This window comes from Chlorocebus sabaeus, chromosome 3 (assembly GCF_047675955.1).
Source record: "Chlorocebus sabaeus isolate Y175 chromosome 3, mChlSab1.0.hap1, whole genome shotgun sequence".
Classification (NCBI taxonomy): domain Eukaryota; kingdom Metazoa; phylum Chordata; class Mammalia; order Primates; family Cercopithecidae; genus Chlorocebus; species Chlorocebus sabaeus.
Window position 1 is genome coordinate 19,152,564 of NC_132906.1, and position 22,029 is coordinate 19,174,592.

At 41.0% G+C, this 22,029-nt stretch overlaps 1 protein-coding gene and 1 pseudogene across 1 annotated transcript in view; one reads left to right on the forward strand and one right to left on the reverse strand.

The window, feature by feature from the left end:
* The window catches only part of FOXO1 (forkhead box O1), a 110,564-nt gene that overhangs the window by 58,674 nt on the left and 29,861 nt on the right, over window positions 1–22,029 (reverse strand). The gene's annotated exons all lie outside the window — the stretch shown is intronic.
* Window positions 114–6,234, forward strand: LOC103214321 (E3 ubiquitin-protein ligase RNF6-like; annotated as a pseudogene).

Here is a 22,029-nt window from a genome sequence, read left to right on the forward strand (position 1 = left end):
AAGGCAGAAAAGCACACAGTGAATGCAGAGGTAGGTAAAAAGCACATTCATGCAGCAAACAACTGCTGAGCACCTACTACCATGTGGGTTCAAAAGAATGAAAAAAATAGAGGATGCTTGTCCTTATGGAGCCTGTGCTCTATGGTGGGGGAGACAGACAAGAATACACACTGGGGGTAGGTGTCAACAAGTGCTACAAGAAATAAAGCAGAGGGGGCCAGGCGCAGTGGCGCACGCCTGTAATCCTAGCACTTTGGGAGGCCAAGGCAGGCGGATCACCTGAGGTCAGAAGTTGGAGACTAGACTGGCCAACATGGTGAAACCCCATCTCTACTAAAAATACAATTTTACCGGGCATGGTGGTGCGCACCTGTAATCCCAGCTACTCGGGAAGCTGAGGCAGGAGAACCGCTTGAACCCAGGAGGGGAAGGTTGCAGTGAGCCAAGATTGCACCACTGCACTCTAGCCTGGGTGAGAGTGAGACTCCGTCATACATACATACATTGATAGATCAGATAGATAGATAGATAGATAGATAGATAGATAGATAGATAGATAGATAGAGCAGAGCAGAGGGGACGGTGCACAGCATATACCGGGCATGCGGGGAGGCTGTGATTATCAACAATGAAGTCAAGGAAGATTGCTTTGAAAAGGTGACATCTGAGTGAGCGAGGTGAGGTGAAGGAAGTAGCCAGGCAGACACCTGGGGAACAGTGTTCCAAAGAGAGGCAAGGGATATTGCCAAAGCCCTGAGGCAGAAGGATGCATGGCATGAAAGGAGGCCAAGTGACCAGAGAGACATGAAAGAGAGGAAAATGAGGTCAGGAGGGCTGGGCTATAATAAAGAGGCTTGCAGGCTGCTGCGGGAACCTCAGCTTTCAGGCTGAGGGAGGTAGGCAGCCAGGGGAAGTTTGGAGCAGAGGATCCGTCTGGCCTTGCTGAGTACAGGCTGCAAAAGAAAGGGCAGAAGCAGGAAAAGCAGTTAGGAGACAGAGCAACCAACCCGCAGAGAAACTACAGGGGCTTGAACCAGACACAGAAGTGGAAGCGGTAAGAAGTAAAGGAACTTGGATATATTTTAAAGATAAAGATGACAGCACTGCTGATAAATCGGATGTGGGATAGGAAGGGAAAGGAAAAACACCTTCTTCCTAAATTTGAAAGAGCGTTAGTTACTTGGAATATCTACTCAAAATGAAAAACAAGTATCTTTAGCTGAGACAAGAATATCTGGGAATGATAGTAAGGAGAGTTTTTTTTTTTTTAATGAAAAAAAAATTAAAACACAAAAAAAAAATATTGAATGCCTTGGCACACAACAGAAAATTGAGTCAGAGAGCGCTGCAAAGGGACTAATGTTTAAAGATGTATGAAGGAGAGAGAAAAAATTAAAAAGACAAGAACTAAACCAGGTATTCGGAAAAGTTCTGTAAAGGAAATGAGTCTGAAGGATGAGACGATGCTCATCTAATGAAGCAGACAGGAAAAAGGTCTGAAGAAGAGGGACCGTGGAGGGCCAAACGTATGTGGAGAAGAATGAGAAGTCTATTGGTACACTCACAGAAAGCAGCAGCAGCAGTGGCCTGAAAAGGCCATGATGAGCAACTGTATTTATGCTGGAGGTATCAGAAGCTACTATAGGGCAGAACAAGACTGAAGTACAAGAGGGAGATGAAGCTGTGTTTCTCTACTTAGGACAGAGTTGATCCGTGAGGCTGCGTGCAAGGGGTGTGAAGGGAAGGCAGCACAATAAAATTAAGACCTGAAGCAGACCAAGGAATGAAAAGAAAAACTGGCACTACATGGCAGTCTAGATTGGGAGCCAGAGCAAAAGGGACAGATGGAGAAAGGAGCAAGGAACCAGGAAACAACGATCTATTGCAACTCACCTCCTGTGAGCTTCCTGGGGCTCCTTTTTCAATGGATAGCCCTCATGCTTTAGCATCTTTATGCTAACATGCGAATACAAACAAAACCTCCCCACACCCACCCTGCTGGATACAAGTCACTCGAAATAGAAATAACTGAACAGATATTTTAAAATATGATACGAAAGTATTAATTTCTGCATGAATTTCTAATGGGATAACAGAGAAATGACGGTTTAGGGAACAATCTATCTCTGACCAATAACAAAGGTGAAAGGCAGGGCACGGTGACTTCACGCCTGTAATCCCAGCACTCTGGGAGGCCAAGGCAGGCAGATCACCTGAGGTCAGGAGTTTGAGACCAGCCCGACCAACATGGAGAAGCCCCGTCTCTATTAAAAATACAACATTAGCTGGGTGTGGTGGCGTATGCCTCTAATCCCAGCTACTCGGGAGGCTGAGGCAGGAGAATCACTTGAATCCAGGAGGCAGAGGTTGCGTTGAGCTAAGATCGGGCCATTGCACTCCAGCCTGGGCAACAAGAGCAAAACTCCATCTCAAAAAAAAAAAGAAAGAAAGAAAGGTGAAAAGTTACTAAGAATGTTTACCATTAAAAGAGAGAAGGGTGGGAAATCATAACTCACATTCTTGTGACCAGGTAATATGTCCCCAGCATCTAGGAGCCAGAAAAGGAACTCAGTCTCATCTAATAGAAACATAGAGCCACAGTACACAAGCCTTAATAGGTCAGCACTCCTCTCCTAACTATATTTGGGTGAAGGAACAGGTGGATAGAAAGAATACCAAACATGTTGGGGGGCGGGGGGCGGACATGACCTGAAAATAGGGAAAAAGATTTAAGTAACAATGTTGAACAATAAATAAGAAGGCAAAAACTAACATGGTATTTCCTTTTTAATTTCAGAGATTCCTAACCAATGAAAGCATTAAGTGTTCTGTACGTTGTTTGTAATACAACAAATGAGATGTACCACACTGGAAATTCTCTGAAGACAAGGAAAAGCTCCAGAGTGCAAGCCTCAGGTGATCAGAAACAAGAAATGGCGAAGTCCAGATCTCACACATACCTCAGGCCTGATGCATTCACTGGCAAAATAGAAATCAACAGGTGACACGCTTGCCAAAATCACATCATCTGCCTTTCTAGATATTTCTTCTAGAGTAGTGCAAGACCTGAAAACTTTTTTTATTTTTTATTTTTATTTATTTATTTATTTATTTATTTTTTGAGACGGAGTCTTGCTCTGTTGCCCAGGCTAGAGTGCAGTGGCGCGATCTCGGCTCACTGCAAGCTCCGCCTCCCGGGTTCACGCCATTCTCCTGCCTCAGCCTCCCGAGTAGCTGGGACTACAGGCGCCCGCCGCCACGCCCGGCTAGTTTTCTGTATTTTTAGTAGAGACGGGGTTTCACCATGTTAGCCAGGATGGTCTCGATCTCCTGACCTCGTGATCCGCCTGCCTCGGCCTCCCAAAGTGCTGGGATTACAGGTGTGAGCCACCGCGCCTGGCCTATTTATTTATTTATTTATTTATTTATTTTTAAGGCATGGTCCTGGCCTATTTATTTATTTATTTATTTTTAAGGCACGGTCCTGGCTCTGTCACCCAGGCTGGAGTGCAGTGGCACAATCTTGGCTCACTGCAACCCCACCTCCCAGGCTCAAGTGATCCTCCCACCTCAGCCTCCAGAGTAGCTGGGACAACAGGCATGTATCACACATCCTGCTAATTTTTGTAGCAAAGGGGTTTCACCATGTTGCCCAGGCTGGTTTCAAACTCCTGGACTCAAGAGATCCTCCCATCTCACCCTACACTCCCCTCCAAGAGCTGGGATTACAGGCATGAGCCATGACACCAGGCCCTGAAAACTTTAGATGTACATGTGGAATACTACCAATTCATACTAAAATACCCACTCAACTTTCTTCTTCCAAGCTCCTAAGAGCTGTTCCACAGAACAGGATTGTATTCTGGTGGATGATTTGGCTAAGCCGAGTGATGAGGGCAGAGAGGACAATAATTGCTATTTTACTGAACAGCAGAGTTATGAAACCAAGAACAGTACAGTAGTTAAAACTAAGAACCCTGAAGACCAACAGGCCTGGATTTGAGTTGGGAAGAGATGGGCAGCTCTCAAAAGAGGCACAAACAATTGACGGATGGATACCATGGCTTATGTTAAAAGAATGTTGAAAGGAAAATAAGAAAGCCAGGAATCTCAGGATGAATCAGTCTAGATCTAGATCAGATGGTGGTGGTGAAGAAACCTTATCTCAAGACTGTAATCATTGTGAAAATAGGAGAAGATGGCAGCAAGAGCATCTCCACAAAGAAGAGGCCTATTAGCAGTTTATTAATTAACTCAATAACGAAGATTATCGGCTTATGAGAGACCATAATCTTTTAGGCTCCCCCAGAGAAATAATTATCAGAAGAACTGCAACGGCGGTTAGATGGGGTCAACGAACAACTAGTATCTCAGCCTGACTTGAGAAATGGCACAAATTGGCCGGGCGTGGTGGCTCATGCCTGTAATCCCAGCACTTTGGGAGGCTGAGGTGGGTGGATCACGAGGTCAGGAGTTCAAGATCCGCCTGGCCAACATGGTGAAACCCCATCTCTACTAAACAGATACAAAAATTTAGCTGGGTGTGGTGGTGCATGCCTGTAATCCCAGCTACTCGGGAGGCTGAGGCAGGAGAATCGCTTGAATCTGGGAGGTGGAGTTTGCAGTGAGCCAAGATCGTACCATTGCACTCCAGCCTAGGCAACAAGAGTGAAACTCTGTCTCAAAAAAATAAAATAAAATAAAAGGAACAAATTACAGAGACTCAGAAGTCCCCAGAGAAAGTTCAAATGAATATTCTCTTCCAGAATAGTTGAACACCTTTCAGGGCACAGGAAATGCAACTTGAAGTGGACAAAATGAGAATCAAAATTGGAGAGCTATGAGTCAAACAAACTCGAACAGTGGAGAGTTTCAGTTTAGTCTGGAAATCCACATAAATCAAGAAAATAAAGGATTTGAAATTCATGGAGATTATACAAACATTCCACTTTCAGATAGTAACAGATATCATACTACAAATAGGCAACAAAGGTCAACTAGTCCTGTGGCTAGGCAAACAAGAAGCCAAATTTCAGTGAATTTCAATGGTGGTAGTTCCAACGTTCTCAGGACTAGTCTTGCTTCAAGGGGGAAAAAATTCAGCTGAAGGATCTTTTTCAACATTGGGAAGATTAAGAACTGGAATTGGGGGATCAGCTGGCATTCCCAGAGCTAGTGCTTCATGCACTCATTTCAGTAGTCATACAAACCAGTCAGGTGGCAGCAAACTCAGGCAAAGGGAGGCGCAACGGTTTAAAGCAACACATGTTTGGGAAAATGGAGCTAGAGGTAATGTTACAGTAAGAAATACAAACCAAAGATTAAGGCCAATAAGATCTACCTTCAGTAGCCAAAGTCATTCACCAATTCAAGAGACAGAGTGGCACTGTTTATCACAATTCACAAAGGGAAAGTGGACCAATACCAGCAAACCACTAGAAGATCTGTTAGGAGGAGGGGTATAACTCAAGTCTTTTTAGAGCAAGATAGAGAACACAGAGGTACTGCATATACCCCATTCTCTAATTCAAGACTTGTGTCAAGAATAACAGTAGAAGAAGAATCCAGCAGATCCTCAACTGCTGTACCACGACATCCAACAATCACACTAGACCTTCAAATGAGAAGGATCCATCCTGGAGAAAACAGAGATCGGGATAGTATTGCAGACAGAACTCATCCAGGGTAGGGCTAACAGAAAATATGGTCACTATTCAAAGCAATAATGGGGTCTTCTGCCAAATCACTTCTTGTTTAGAGTGGTCATGTATTCAAACCTATGTTAGTACCAGAATTCTTCCTAGGATTTCTGAGAATGAGCTTGTTGAGCCATCATCAGTGGCTCTTTGGTCAATTTTAAGGCAGATTATGACTGGGTCTGGAGAACCTAGTACTCTAATGGAGGGCTCAACCATTAGAGAGAAGCTCTGGTTCTCCAAGTCAGAGCTTCAGAGAAATGGTCAGCATTTACCAGAGATGCACTCAGAACTGAGTAACTTAGTTGTAAGTACAGTTAGACAGCAGCCAGCACAGGGAAGGTTCCTCTCAAGACAGGCAGGCCCAAGGAGATAGCACTGAAATGCATGGTGTAAATGAGACCACTCAGCCTCATACCTGAAACAGTGACAATAGGGGTAGCACATAGTTGCAAAATTCAAATGATTTAGTCAAACTGGAACACTACCTATTCTTCCCCTTGCTCTTTTTTGTTGTTGTTGTTTTTTGGAGATGTGAGTCTCACTCAGCCACCCAGGCTGGAGTGCGGTGGTGCAATCTCGACTCACTGCAATCACCGTCTCCCGGGTTCAAGCTATTCTCCCACCTCAACCTCCCTAGTAGTTGGGATTACAGGAACCCGCCATCATGCCTGGCTAATTTTTGTATTTGAGTAGAGATGGGGTTTTACCATGTTGGCCAGGCTGGTCTTGAACTCCTGACCTCAGGTGATCCACCCACCTCAGCCTCCCAAGGTGCTAGGATTACAGGCAAGAGCCATCACGCCTGCCTGAATTCATGATTGAACCAAAGAGCAGACTGATCATCTTTCTACCCGGTCCTAGAGCATAACAGTATTGATAGTGAACTAGGTAAAATCCTTAGTGCTTGTTATCAGTGATTACATAACTGGAAACAAGCTCAGGCAATTACCTTGCATGCATGAATTTCATATTCATTGTACTGACCAATGGCTCTCAGAGAATTTCACATGCCCAATCTGTCAGCAGCCTGTTTTAGGGTCCAACATAGCCAACAATGGGTAAAGTGATGGGATCTACTCAAATACTGTATTTTAGTAGAACTGAATGTTTAAGCATTGTTTTGCTTAGTTACTTGTGATGAGCTAACTAGGATGAAAAATAACCAATTATATATAGTTGGAACTATTTTTGTGTGCTTGTTAAAACTTGCTATAAAGAGGAAATTTATATAAAATTTAAAAATATAAATGTTAAATTATCCAGAAACACAAAATAATTAACATTGCTAGAACCAAATAATGTCTAAAATGTTTTTATTTTGGTAATTTTGTCATGCTAAGCACTTTTGTCTCTGCACAATAGGTTAAAAACCAATCTTTCTTAATAGCACAGCAGACTTTACTTTCAAGTTTCACAGGCTTAGTACTTACGTCTAGACATTTCTATCTAAATAAACTTTTCAATAACTTTTTAAGAATAATACCTTTTCATGAAAGAGTATTTGGCTGAATGTTTACTATACATACGTTACTTGAAATGTTAAATTTAATATACGGCATACCATATATGCATATATAGGTATATAATTTTAAGGTTAAAAGATTCAGTCTACAAGTTTGGTTCTTATTTAAGCTTTTCGGCTAATACTGCATATGGCACAATGTTTAATATTGGCAAGATCATCTCAGAGAGAAAGGGGATTCAGATATCATTTTAATATAGAGATAATTTACTGAAGCATCTCTGACAATCTGACTTATTAGAAAGCAGGCAATATATAACACTGAACAAGCATCTATTCAGTAATGGAAAATTTAGGACATACAGGTTATTTAACTTGTGTTCAGCCTTTTTGTAACTTTTTTGAAAGTGCAAACAATTATTTGGATTATTAAATAAGGTATACAATATGCATGGTTTCTCAAATTCAGTTTTAAGATCTAAAAAAAAGTCTATAAAGAATCAATCGTATAGATAATAAGTTCACTTGGAGGCTAAAAATCTCCAATGAAAACAAAAACCTTTAAGAGAATGCAGTTTATATAAACACAAAGAATGCATTGATGATCTATTTCTACCAATAAACATTAAAACAAACAAAAAAATCTCAAATTTCATAACTGTAGGAAAAGCTAGACTTATAGAGGGGGTGTTTATTTAACCACCACCACTACCTTCAGGTGAACTGGCTGCATCTCCACCACATTCTGAGACATCAACTTTGAAGTGCTAGCTCACTGAAGGAGTTTCTTTTCTGGCAAAAGGCAAATCTGTCTTTACCAAGCCAAAGAAAATCCAAACAAAAATCACCAAGCCTCCTGCCTGCTTGACATAATTCCACCATTGCCCGAGCCTGTGATGAGATAGTACACAGAAAGCACACGGCTCTATGACTGGCATAACATGGTTTTTCAAAGTTAAACTATTTTTTATCATTATTCCTCAGATTCCAATCCCCTAAAAATTATTTTCCAAATTTACTCCTATTTTGCCCATTCCCTAAGGATCACTATAAGTAAGCATGGAAGAAGAAGAGAGTCCTGCTCTGTAAGAAACAATTCCAGACTAGAGATTTCTTAAAGTACTATCTGCTTCCATGGTGTGATTCAAAGGTTTAAGCCCATGGCCGGGCGCGGTGGCTCAAGCCTGTAATCCCAGCACTTTGGGAGGCCGAGACGGGTGGATCACGAGGTCAGGAGATCGAGACCATCCTGGCTAATATGGTGAAACCCCATCTCTACTAAAAAATACAAAAAACTAGCCGGGCGAGGTGGCAGGCGCCTGTAGTCCCAGCTACTCCGGAGGCTGAGGCAGGAGAATGGCGTAAACCCGGGAGTCAGAGCTTGCAGTGAGCTGAGATCCGGCCACTGCATTCCAGCCTGGGCAACAGAGCAAGACTCTGTCTCAAAAAAAAAAAAAAAAAAAAGGTTTAAGCCCATGCCAATCAATTTATGACAGCAAGTCTGCTACAGCAACACTCTTAAACAGTCAAATTCTCAGCAGAATCAATTCCTTTTATCAAAGGTACGAATAAATCAAAACAAAACCACCTGATTTGCATTTATTCACCTTTCTCTAAGTTCTCCAATGGGAATGTTTTAAAAAAAAAAAAAAAGAAATACAGTTAAAGGGGAAAGAAAACAAACTTGGCTTCTGAAAAATAACACAGCCATTATATTGAGATGCATTTCTCTCCAGGCCATAAAACATTTATCCCTTGGTAAGGCTGCTCTATGAACAAAGGCTTTTTTTCAAAAGTGACACGGGGGACCATGTGGGGCATTAGTTATTACTGTTGCTGTACTATGAAAATCAACTTTTTTCCTCTGCATTTATGTCTGTGTGTATCACATGACAACCCAAAAGACAGATCGGTAAACTTGCCAACAACAAGAAATAAAATAACCAATAAAATCAACAACAGAATTAAATTACACTGACAAGTCAGAATGCTGGGTTTAAAAATCAACATAAAATTGGAGGTTCAGTAGTTTTTTTTCTTTTTAATGGGGAAATGTGTTTGGAGGCAGGCACAGAAATGTTTTCTGACTGTGTCATATGAACCACTGTAAGTGACAAAAAGGTGTGGTAGTCTTAGGTTGCACTAACAAATGTACAATTTCCAGATCACAGGAAATAAAAGTCTCACTACACTCAGAATTGGCCACACTATATCTAGAGAACTAGATGAGTTCTTTATTAACACACTTTAAGAAGAACATTGATAAATTAGAGTGCATCCCATAATGAGAAACGGGTCCAGTTCCAGGGACCATGGTCAAGAAGTTCCCCAGGCCAGGCATGGTGGCTCATGCCTGTAATCCCAACACTTTGGAAAGCTGAGGCAGGAGGAGTCTGAGACCAGCCTGGGCAACAAAGTGAGACACCATCTCTTTAAAAAAAAATTTTTTTTTTTTTTTTTTTTTAAATTAGCCAGGCATGGTGGCGCACGCCTGTAGTCCCAGGTACTTGGGAAGCTGAGGTGGGAGGATGGCTTGAGCCCAGGAGTTTGAGGCTGTAATAAGCTGTGATCAAACCACTGCTCTTCAGCCTGAGTGACAGTGTGAGATTGTCTCAATAAATAAAAATAAGAAATAAAAGACTCCTAATCTCTGGAGATAAACAAAGCCTAGGGGACCCTCTGTAGAAGAAGCCAAAAGGAGGTATGTGGCCTAGTCCCAATTCTAAGATTTCATGCACCTGGGGACTATTATCATATCATAGCCTGATAGTACCACCAACAGAAAACAGGCCAGGAATGTAATCAAACCTGTTAAAAACTAAGATTGCTTTCAAAAAAAAAAAATCACTCAGGACATTCCTAAGAGCAAAGAGACATATGGTACTACATGAGTTTCATGAAAACGTACCCAGAAATTGCAGCAATGCTTTGCTTTATAATATTTAAAAATTGTGCTTGCCTATCTTACCCAATCACTTATAACATGCATTATAAGTGGTCAGTTCTGATTCATACAATATAAGAACAGCACTCTGACTAAAGGGGGTGGGATGGGAACCCCAGGGCCAGAGTACTCATCTCATCATAAATTAAATGGTGGCTAGGCAGGCAACTTGGCGGAGGGAGGTGACAGATGATACTGTATAGGAATTTAATACTTTTTAAATTTTTTGGAAATTTTGAGAGTATATGGAATCAACCACTCCCCCAACCTGGAATCATTTTTGGTAAGCATGTAATGGAACACAGAATTACAAGTTTCAATGAGAGTATTTCGAGTAATGAAAATAACTATCTCACTAGGAATTATGCATATAGTTTTTTATGTATGTAACAGAATATTTCTGGCAATCCATTAGATAGAAAATTTAACAATATACACTGCAATATTAAAATCTGTTTTCTATAGCTCTTTACGAACCAATCATAAAACACGGTTTTGGATGCTAGGTAAAAGTAATAAAAAGTCTAGTAATATATAAAGTTTTGACTGGATAAATGTAAGTCAGTACAAATGAAAGTACTTTTTATTGTGAGAGATTAAGTGGATTATTAGTGAAGACGAAAGTGCTTAAAGCTTTAATGCAATGGAATGACCACACTGAGTTGAGAAAAACACAAATTAACATGTTATGTTAATCTGGATTCAAAGTGGGGAAAAAAGAGGAAATAAAAGCATTATCTAACTACCACAAATGTGGCATGTTGATAATTTATTTTGACCTAGAATATGACATGCACAAATGTACTAATGATTAAGTACTAAATTCATCATCCAAAAACTCTTAACTCAAGGGTCTCTTTCTCCATCTAAAGAAAATAAAAATAAATATGTGTATCAACGATTTTATACTGCTTATGGTTTCCAATGCTGATGGATTACTTTTCAGCAAATCCAGCAAATTCTAAGTACTGCTCAGTTTAAGTGTCCACAATTTCCCATTGTTAACACTCAAGACAGCAAGAGCAGAAAATTCATGTATGGCCCGGTAGAAAATTCTGCTATAAAACAGAGTTTTTTTCCGTTCTCCATTAGCTTAGACTCAATTACAAAGAGAGTCTAGGTTGCTCTGCCTTTGGAGTAGCCCTTCTACATTCCCTTATTTTAATAAGCTGCTTTCACTTTTAAAAAAAAAAAAAAAAAAAAGTTTAATTTTCCACAGGGGGGAATGTGATTATATGATCTTGTAATTTTACATAAGGCAATAGGTACTCTAAAATACTTTAGGTATAAGTTAAAGAAAAACATGGTGTATGATAGGTAATGACTTTCCTCTTACCATGTGAAAGCAGGCCCTGGCACATACATTTTCAAAAGCAATCCAAGGCAGCACAGTTTATCAATCCTACTTTATAGATTCTCAAATTGAAGCAAGAGTTTTAAATTATGAACCAGGTCCCTGACCAGGGACGAGGATAAAGTCATCTTTGTCTTCACTACCTTTTATTTTACCTTATCTTATTTTATTTATTTTTTGAGTCAAGTTCTTGCTCTGTTGCCCAGGCTGGTCATGAACTCCTGGGATCAAGCCAATCTCCCACCTCAGCCTCCCAAAGTGCTGGGATTACAGGTTGAACCACCATGCCCAGCCTTACTTTTTATTTAAAACCTAAGGCTATTTAAGAAAACATCTACTATATGACATATTCTATTTAAATAGAACAAAAGAATAACAAATCCTAGCCAGCAGACATTCTGATAATAGGATATATTTTTAACTAATTCCACTTCTCAAAACATTGTAAAAACTTTAAAGGATTCAATATTCGCAAGTCTCCTGACAAAGCAACCAAGTAAGAGCACTGGTCTCAGGAGGTTGTGATGTTTTAATATAACTGATAAACAGTTTACAACACTGAAAGCCTAATGACTTCTAAAGCTGTACTACTGGTGAGACAACTCATGTCCCACACTGAAATGTTCTCTACTCAGACTTAGTAAAAGAAAGTATAAATGCATTTTGCATTCCAGAGGTTACTGCATGTTACTAAACATGCCTAAATTTTCTTTCTTATATAGAAGATTCAGAGGTAACTCCTTGCACTTGATAAACTGTTACACACCTACAGAAATGATAACTAGGCAACATAACAAAGTTGGTAAGTTGTACCAATACCTCCCCTTTCAAAACCCGTCCTTAAAGTGAATGTCTCCATATGCTTTCTCCTTGGGGAAAGATGCCTAGTTTCACTTGCAAAGACATTGGCCTGTGAACTTCCCCTAAATTAGGTCCACCACACTCTCAATCCCTTAAAGCTGGAGAACAAACATTCCTCCATCTAAAGCTATGAACAAGTACCCAAGAGTGACTTTACTGGCAACTGCCCTACATGCACTAAATTTCAATCTGGCCACTGGGTCCCAAACTCCTAAAATTTCACAACCTTTTTTCTAAGTAGTTACCCTCAGGGCTATCACAGTGTGCAGAAAGAAGACATGTATGCATAACAACTCCTGGACATAAAACAGCCCTTTCCCAGTTTTATCTTTAATCCTCCCTGCTCTTTACTTCTTTAATTTTCCAGAACACAAGCATTAGAACCCTGCCATCACCTCTGCTTCTTTTCCAGGTCCATCCCTATCCAAGCAATGTTACCAACAATTCCCCCAACCACAGCTTCCACCAACCTAAGCCTGTGGGAATCAGAGCACAAGGCCACTGCCTCCAACTTCCTCCCCACCAACTGTATCCACCTCACTCACAACTGTTCATTTTTCCCAAACCCAGATAGATCACATTCACACACCGGCTCAAAACTCAAAACCCTTGGACACTTTAAAAATAGTTGGTCTGGTTTCTTCCAAGGTGTCAATGGCATGAAAGACTCAGAAAGGCTAAGGAAATGTTCAAAGTAAAGGTAACTCAAGAAAGGTAATGCTCAAATGCACTGTACAACGCTGGACTGGATTCTGTATGAGGAGAAAAATGTCCTTGCTATTAAGGAGATTATTAGGAAACTGACAAAACTGGAACATGAAATAAAAAATATTGTATTAACAATAACTTTCCTGGCCAAGCGCAGTGGCTCACGCCTGTAATCCCAGCACTTTGGGAGGCCAAGGTGGGCAGGTCACCTAAGGTCAGGAGTTCGAGACCAGCCTGGCCAGCATGGTGAAACCCCGTCTCTACTAAAAATACCAAAATTAGTCAGGCATGGTGGCAGGTGCCTGTAATCCCAGCTACTCAGGAAGCTGAGGCAGGAGAATCACTTGAAACCCAGGAGGCAGAGGTTGCAGTGAGCCGAGATCACGCCATTGCACTCCAGCCTGGGCAACAGAGCGAGACTCAAAAACAACAACAACAACAACAACAACAACACAACAGTAACTTTCCTGAATGTGATGGCTATACTACAGATCCATAAGAGACTATTCTTATTCTTTGGAAATACACATTGAAGCATTAATGACTACAGCAGCACCACTCATAAAAGCTACCCTTGACTGGGTTGGCAGGGGAACTGTGTCTGTGTGCACAAATGTATGTACCTATAAATATAGACATATACACATGTATACATATATACATACATAAAGGATGCAAGCAAATTATCAAAATGTCAAAAACTGGTGAATTTGGGTAATGGGGACATAAAAGGTTTTTTTATTCTTCAAACTTACTTGAAAAAATTTCAAAATAAAAATTTTTTTAAAAAGCCCTTCTGGGGGGCAGGAGGAAACTTTTCACGGTGATGAATAATGTTCATTCTCGAGTGTGGTGATGTTTCACAAGTATACACATGTCAAAACTTACCAAACTGTACATTCTAAATATGTGCAGATTATACATCAGCTATTCCTCAATAGAGCTGTTTACACACACACACACACACACACAGACACACACACACCCCTGTGAGGGTTTCAGTCTTCCGGGGCACTCTCGCAACTTATCTGGACAAACCTTGTCACTGTAGGATCCCCTCATCCCTTTCTGCACTTTTCACCCTTCCCCTCCCCAATCCCAAAGAACTCACTGTGCTGAGTCCGTCCTCTTCAGCTACTACCACTTCCTAGAAAATGTACAGTAGAATCAACTCATACGATCTAGACCCAAATCTCAGTTTGCACCAAGCCACATGCTCAAAGCCGGGTTTCCTCATCCGTGAAATGGGGACATGGCCAACCTACTGATGGAAGCAGACGAGACCTGGCAGGAGGTAACAATGGTATAGAAGTACTTTGAAATAATACAAAACACTATTGGGAATCATTACCTTCACACATCCAAGGCCCTGCAGGCTCAACCTTCCTCCCTAGGTTGTCCCCCAGGCACCTGGCTCTGAAACAGACTCATCTCTCACTCCCCTGAATCGAGCAGTAACTGTACTACTACAGACAAACTGTGAGACCACCTATAGCCTACCATGTATATTTTTACAAGTGTATCTCATGAATAAAATATACTTACCCAAACTCCCCAAGATCGGGACCTGTGCGTGCCCCACCTTTATGTGCCAGCCCAAAGCCTTGCTCATTCATCCTAAGACCTCAATACTTGAATTTAACAATGAACTAGGATTAGATCACAAAGGTTGAAGAGGCCCAACCAACAAATGGCAATGAATAGTTAAAACAACATGACTTTTCTTTTTTTTTTTTTTTTTAAGACGGAGCTTCACTCTTGTTGCCCAGGCTGGAGTGCAGTGGCGCAAACTTGGTCCACTGCAACCTCCACCTCCCAGGTTCAAGCTATTCTCCTGCCTCAGCCTCCCAAGTAGCTGGGATTACAGGCATGCACCACCACGCCCAGCTAATTTTGTATTTTTAGCAGAGATGGGGTTTCTCCATGTTGATCAGGCTGGTCTCAAACTTCCAACGTCAGGTGATCTGCCCGCCACGGCCTTCGAAGGTGCTGGGATTACAGGTGTGAGCCACTGCACCTGGCCAAACAACATGACTTTTGAACTGCCTAAGATTTCACAACCTCTAGACTATCCCTTATCCAAAATGCTTGGAACCAGAAGCATTTCGGACTTGGGATTTTTTTCAGATTCTGGAACATTTGCATTAAGCTTACCAGTTAAGCATCCCTAATCCAAAAATCCAAAATCCTCCACTGAGCATTTTCTTTGAGCATCATGTTGCCACTCAAGAAGTTTCAGATTTTGGAGCATTTAGGATTTTAGATTTTCAGATTAGGAATATTCAACCCGTATGTGGACATAAGACCCATCCACCAGTGACCCTCACTTCACATGCTTGGTGGGTTGTGGGCTTCAGCTAAAACCTGTGAGGAGACCACAGATTCAAAGTTTCCTTGTGGGGCACTGTGCTCTGTAAGAGGAAGCTACAGTTGAGAAGGTTCAAGGCAACTGAGTATGTGCTAGTAAAGTGAGCATCAATCATTCTGAAACCAGAGGACCTGCAACAAGTAGCTTGGTTTGTGCTTTTCTTGTGCTCAGCACTCAAGTGATAAGAACCTTTACATCTAACATTTTTAATTTACGAAATAATGCCCACCACTTCAAAAAAAATTGATAGTATTATATCTTCTACCTTTCTATGTCCAAAAAAGAAGGGAAGGAGGTTTAAAACATAAGTAGCTAAACCAGGAACTCCAGTCCCGCCACAATGCTAGGCATTTTGTTCTAGGAATTCAAGTCCTACTAATTTAAACAGCAAGGGGAACTGAAACTCTTGAGAATCTCTGATTATACAGAAAATCTGGGTGTAGTTTATACACAGGGCAAGCCAACGGGATTCTTCTAAACAGTATGGGGCTGTTTGCTTTTGTTATTCTTTTTGTTCTCACTGAAAAGCAAAAATCATTTGTCAACATGGAAAAACCAGCCTGGTGTGGTAGCTCACGCCTGTAATCCTAGCTCACTGGGAGCCTGAGGCGGCGGATTACCTGAGGTCAGGAGTTGAAGACTAGCCTGGCCAACATGGTGAAACCCCGTGTCCACTAAAAATACAAAAATGTAGCCTGCTGCAGTGGCGCACGCCTGTAATCCCAGCTACTTGGGAGGTTGGGACAGGAGAACTGCTTGAACCCAGGAGGTGGAGGTTGGGGTGAGCCGAGATCGAGCCACCGCACTCCAGCCTGGCCAGGGAGCAAGACTTCTCAAAAAAAAAGGAAAAACCAGGAAAAGCCTGTCACTTAATGACTGTCCTGGCAAACAGAAAAAGAGCCTAAAACTATTTTTTCCTGGCCATACTGTGAAGACTACGAGCTTTGCCAACACCACTCCTCAACACCACTCTGTCATTTTTCTTTGTTTACATCTTTTTAATTTCTTAACTGGGAAGGAAGTTGCCTTAAGGTATAATACCAAGATTCCTGCAGGGTACCACTCTGCAGGAATGTGGTTCAGAAACCAAGAAGCAAGGGGCACCGCCTCCACACAGGTGAGGCTTTTCCCACCCCAAAGAGGCTTACTAAAGTTAGGGGGAATTTTCCAGCTAACATAAATTATGTTGTGGGGTGGATAAGTGAGAAAGAATAGAGCTGTTATGACCACTGAGGAAAAATGAAACAGATATAAAAACATTATTGCCAAGGTCTTTGTTCCAGAGTTCTCAATCATTCAGGGCCAAGAGAGGCTGGACTGAGGGTCCTGCAGGGTGATGGAGTGGCAGCATTGTGGAGAGGGATCCCGGTGAAAAGCATTTATGCTCCAACTTTTCAGCATAACCAAAGCAGACTAACAACTAGAGCTTAAGTTTAGCACCGCCATTCCATAAACTATGACTGTGACCTCATGGCATATATCAAAATTAACTCAAAAGAATCAAAGACCTAAATGTAAGAACTAATACATTAAACTCTTAGAAGAAAACAGAGGGATATATCTTTGTGATCTTGGATTAGGCAATGGTTTCTTATTAGACATGACATCAAAAGCACAAACGACAAAAGAAAAAAGACAGATACACTGGACTTCATCAAAATTAAAAACGTTTTTGCTTCAAAGGACACCACCGTTTGTACATCCATATTCACGGCAGTACTATTCACAACACCCAAAAGGTGTCCATTGAGGGATGAACAGATAAACAAAATGTGATATATACATAGAATAGAATAGACCATAAGCTACAACATGGATGGACCTTGAAGACACTGTGCTAAGTGAAATAAACTAGTCACAAAAGGACAAATACTATATGATTCCACTCATATAAAGGGCCTAAAGTAGTCAAATTAATAGAGATAGAAAGTAGAATGGTGACTGTCAAAAGCCTGAAGAAAGAGGACATGTGAAGTTATTGCTCAACAGACACAAAGTTACAGTTTTGCAAGATGAAAAGAGTTCTGAAGATGAATGGTGATTACAATGGGTTGGCACAACAAAATGAAAGTACTTAACGTCACAGAACGGTACATTTTAAAATGGTTAAGATAGTGTATTTTAATGTATATTTTACCACAAATTTTTTAAAAATAAGGACACTACCTCCAAAAAAATGAAAAAAATCCAGCCAGGCACGGTGGCTCATGCCTGTAATCCTAGCACTTCGGGAGGCCGAGACAGGTGGATCATGAGGTCAGGAGACGGAGACCATCCTGGCTAATATCGTAAAACTCCGTCTCTACTAAAAATACAAAAAAATTAGCCAGGCATGGTGGCACGTGCCTGTAGTCCCAGCTACTCAGGAGGCTGAGGCAGGAGAAGAGCTTGAACCCCGGAAGCAGAGGTGGCAGTGAGCCAATATTGCACCACTCCACTCTAGCCTGGGTGACACAGCAAGACTCCATCTCAAAAATAAAACACAAAAACCCCATAGAATGGGAGAGATTATTCGTAAATCATATATATAAGGCATTAGGTACCTAGAATATATGAAGAATTCTTAAAACTCAGTACTAAAAGAACAAATAACGCAATTTAACAATGGGCAAAGGGACCACTTGAGTCCTGGAGTTCAAGACCAGCCTGGGCAACATGGCAAAATCCCATCTCTACTAAAAACACAAAAATTAGCGGAGGGTGGTGGTGGGCACCTGTAATCCTAGCTACTTGGGAGGCTGAGGCACAAATATCTCTTGAGCCTGGGAGGTGGAAGTTGCAATGAGCTGAGATTGTGCCATTTGTACTACAGCCTGAGTGACAGAGCAAGACTCTGTCTCAAAAAAAAGAAAAGAAAAAAAAGAGCCAGGCATAGTGGCTCATGCCTGTAATCCCAGCACTTTGGGAGACTGAGGCAGGCAGATCACCTGATGTCAGGAGTTCAAGACCAGCCTGGCCAACATGGTGAAACCCTGTCTCTACTACAAATACAAAAAAATTAGCTGGGCATAGTGGTGTATGCCTGTAATCCCAGCTACTTGGGAGGCTGAGGCAGAAGAATCACTTGAATCTGAGCCAAAGTTGCACCATTGCACAAGAGCGAAACTGTCTCAAAAAAAAAGGGAAAAGGAACAAAGAAAAAAAGTGGGGTGAAGGATCTGAGTAGATATCTCTTCAAAGATATACAAATAACCAATAAGCATATAAAAAGATGCTTAACATTCATTATTTAGCATCAGAAAAATGGAAAACAAAATTACAATGATATCACTTCACACCCACTAGAATGGCTAAAATAAGACCATAACAAGTGTCATCAAGGATGTAGAGAGATGAGAATACTCATACCTTTCATGGTAGGAATATAAAATGGTGCAGCCACTTTTCAATAGTTTGACAGTTCCTCAAAAGGTCAAACATACAGTTCTTATGACCCAGTCATTTCATTCCTAGGTATATACCCAAACCAAGAGAAATGAAACATATATATATGCACATAAAAAAACTATACATGAATAATCACATTATTAGTAACAGCAATAATTTTGAAATCTGGGGAGGTTTTGAAATTATTCAAAATCAACTGATAAATGGATAAAATGTACCATTTCCATACAATGGCATATTAATGGTAATAAAAAGGAATGATACTGATACATGCTACCACAGGAATAAAACTCGAAGATGTTATGCTAAGTGAAAGAAGCCAGACAAAGGAGATCACATATTGTAACATGATACCATTTATACAAAATGTCCAGAACAGGCAAATCTATAAACACAGAAAGTAAATGCAGGTTAGGGAGATACGGGAAGAATGGGGAGTGACTGGTAGTAGATTTCTTTGGGGACGATAAAAATGTTTGAAAATTGTGGTGATAGTTGCCCAAACTCTTGCAAATACACTAAAAACTACTGAATTGTACTCTTTAGTGGGTAAACTGGTATGTGAATTATATCTCAATAAAGCTGTTATTAAATATATATGAATGTAGATTTCTTTATCCATTTCATACTAAAAGATACATAGTCACAGTAACTTTATAAATGACCAAGGAAAGAATTCCCAAGTCTCCTTATGCTCAAGTATAGAAACTCAACTTTCCTCACCAAGGCACACATCAGTAGAAATGCAGGATACTCTTATTTTGCCAAGCACCCAGGTTCATCAAAATAAACTTACAAATTACTGTACCCAGTAAAGCATTCACTATCAAGGTTGGAAACTGAATTATGAGAAGTTTCATGCCTATTCTCTGGATGAGGTACTTTACAATCTAATAACTGACAATAGTTCTTCAACATCAAACTGTTAACCCACATGATAGGTATAGGACAGGGTACCAAGGCTGTGTGATTTTATAGTAAAATGTAAAGAAGTTTCCCTTTTCTAATAAAACTCCCCATGACAAAGTCCCTTTAGTTTTTCCCAATGATACCACAAAGCCTTGCTTTGTGTTGGACTAATCTGCAACAGAGAACTCAACAATTTAACTGGTTCAGATCCACACCCACACGACTACATACAAGAAAATATAATTATTATACCTTGCTGTATAGACAATATGAAATCTCAGGCATTAACAAATGAACACTCCACATTCAATAAACTGAACACAAACCTAAGAAGCTGCGGAATACACACACTTTAAGTCACTCCAAGTGTATTAGTAAGAAAAGTGAGCCAGGGCAATACAGTTAGACCCCACTTCTACGAAAAAATTTACAAATAAGTGCCTGGGAGCTTAAGGCAGGGCAATCACTTCAGCCTGGGAGGCCAAGGCTGTAGTGAGCCATCATCATGCCACTGCATTCCAGCCTGGGCAGCAGGGCAAGACCTTGTCTCAACAACAACAAAAACAGAAAGCAACAAAGGTGGCTTTGACACCTTTTTTTTTTTGGAGACAGAGTCTTGCTCTGTTGCCCAGGCTGGAGCACAGAGGCACAATCTTGGCTTACTGCAACCTCCGCCTCCTGGGCTTAAGTGATTCTCCTTCCTCAGCCTCCTGAGTAGCTGAGATTAAGGTGCCCACCACCCCACCCAGCTAATTTTTGTATTTTTAGTAGAGACAGGGTTTCATCGTGTTGGCCAGGCTGGTCTCGAACTCCTGACCTCGTGGATCCACCCACCTCAGCCTCCCAAAGTGCTGGGATTACAGACATGAGCCACCATGCCTGGCTCCAATTTTCAAAAACAAAACAAACAACCCTCTACAACTTCAACATCAATTTAGCATCATTCATTCGAAACCTCTAAACCTAACTCGTATCATTTATAATTCATAAGCAATCATTTATATAAAAATCTACCTGGTAAGGCATATGGCATTGTTCTCTATTGCCTGAAACAAAGTATTAGATATCAGACAAAGAAACTGTAATACCTAATTCTTTATTAACTAACCAAAAAAAATTTTTGAAAAATACTGGTTCCCATTCACTGTTTATTCCTTCTACAAAGAAACACAGGAGTAAATTTAAGATAAATTTTTTTCTGTATACTACTAAGTATACAAGTAATGCTGTAATTCTGCAGCATCACAGAATCATTACAAGCTTCTTTTAACATTTAGGAGAAAAAAAAAACTGCTCCAGATAAAGAACCCTTTAACCCAAGAAGGGCAACTTTTGAAGGACTTAATTTCCAGTTTAATACTGCATCCATGGGGACCAGGTAGAGGCACTGTTTACATCACTGAGTAAGTTTTCAAAATATCATCATCCTGGTCAGTTTTGCTTTTACTCAGCTTTATAATCTGCTTGTCAAACAAATATCCTGCTAAGACTACAATGAAAATATTTTCATTACCACGAGTATGGAAGAGTATTTTTACAGAGGAAAACTGAGATGTCATGTCTGGACAATCCCTTAAGCTAAATTTCTCACCTCTAATCACTGCCCTCTACAGTCAGTAAGGCTGATGCCTTGTGCAGGAAAGGCCTCTGGACTATCAGGCACACCACTGAGGAGAGTGAGTCCTCTCCCCTCCACTGAGGGCCTGCCCTGCCCACTTCTGGGGACGTGACAGAGGTCCCGGCCAACAGGATGAGCTGTACTCTACCTGCTGCCCCTCCCTGGGAACCAGATGCATGCATGTGACAGACCCACAGTAGCACACATCTCTAAAAACCAGTGGGAGCCAGGCACAGTGGCTCACACCTGTAATCCCAGCACTTTGGGAGGCTGAGGCGGGCGGATCACCTGATTTCGGGAGTTTGAGACCAGCCTGGCCAACATGGTGAAACCCTGTCCTTACTAAAAATACAAAAATTAGCCAGGCATGGCGTGGTGGCACACACCTGTAGTCCCAGCTACTTGAGAGGTGGAGGCAGAAGAATCGCTTGAATCTGGGAGGCAGAGGTTGCAGTGAACTGAGATCTCACCACCCTACTCCAACCTGGGTCACAGAGTGTGATTCCATCTCAAAAAAAAAAAAAAAAAAAAAAAAAAAAAAAAAAAAACAAAAAAAAACTGTCGGTCCGTTAAGCTCCACACAACTGTAAGCTCTACACAGGCTCTACAACCTCAAACAAGGTAGGGTCCTCTACCTTTCTGGGTCTCCATTTCCTGACCTGTAAAATGTTGATGATACTTACACCATGAAAGGCTACTGTAAGAATGAAATAATGAGA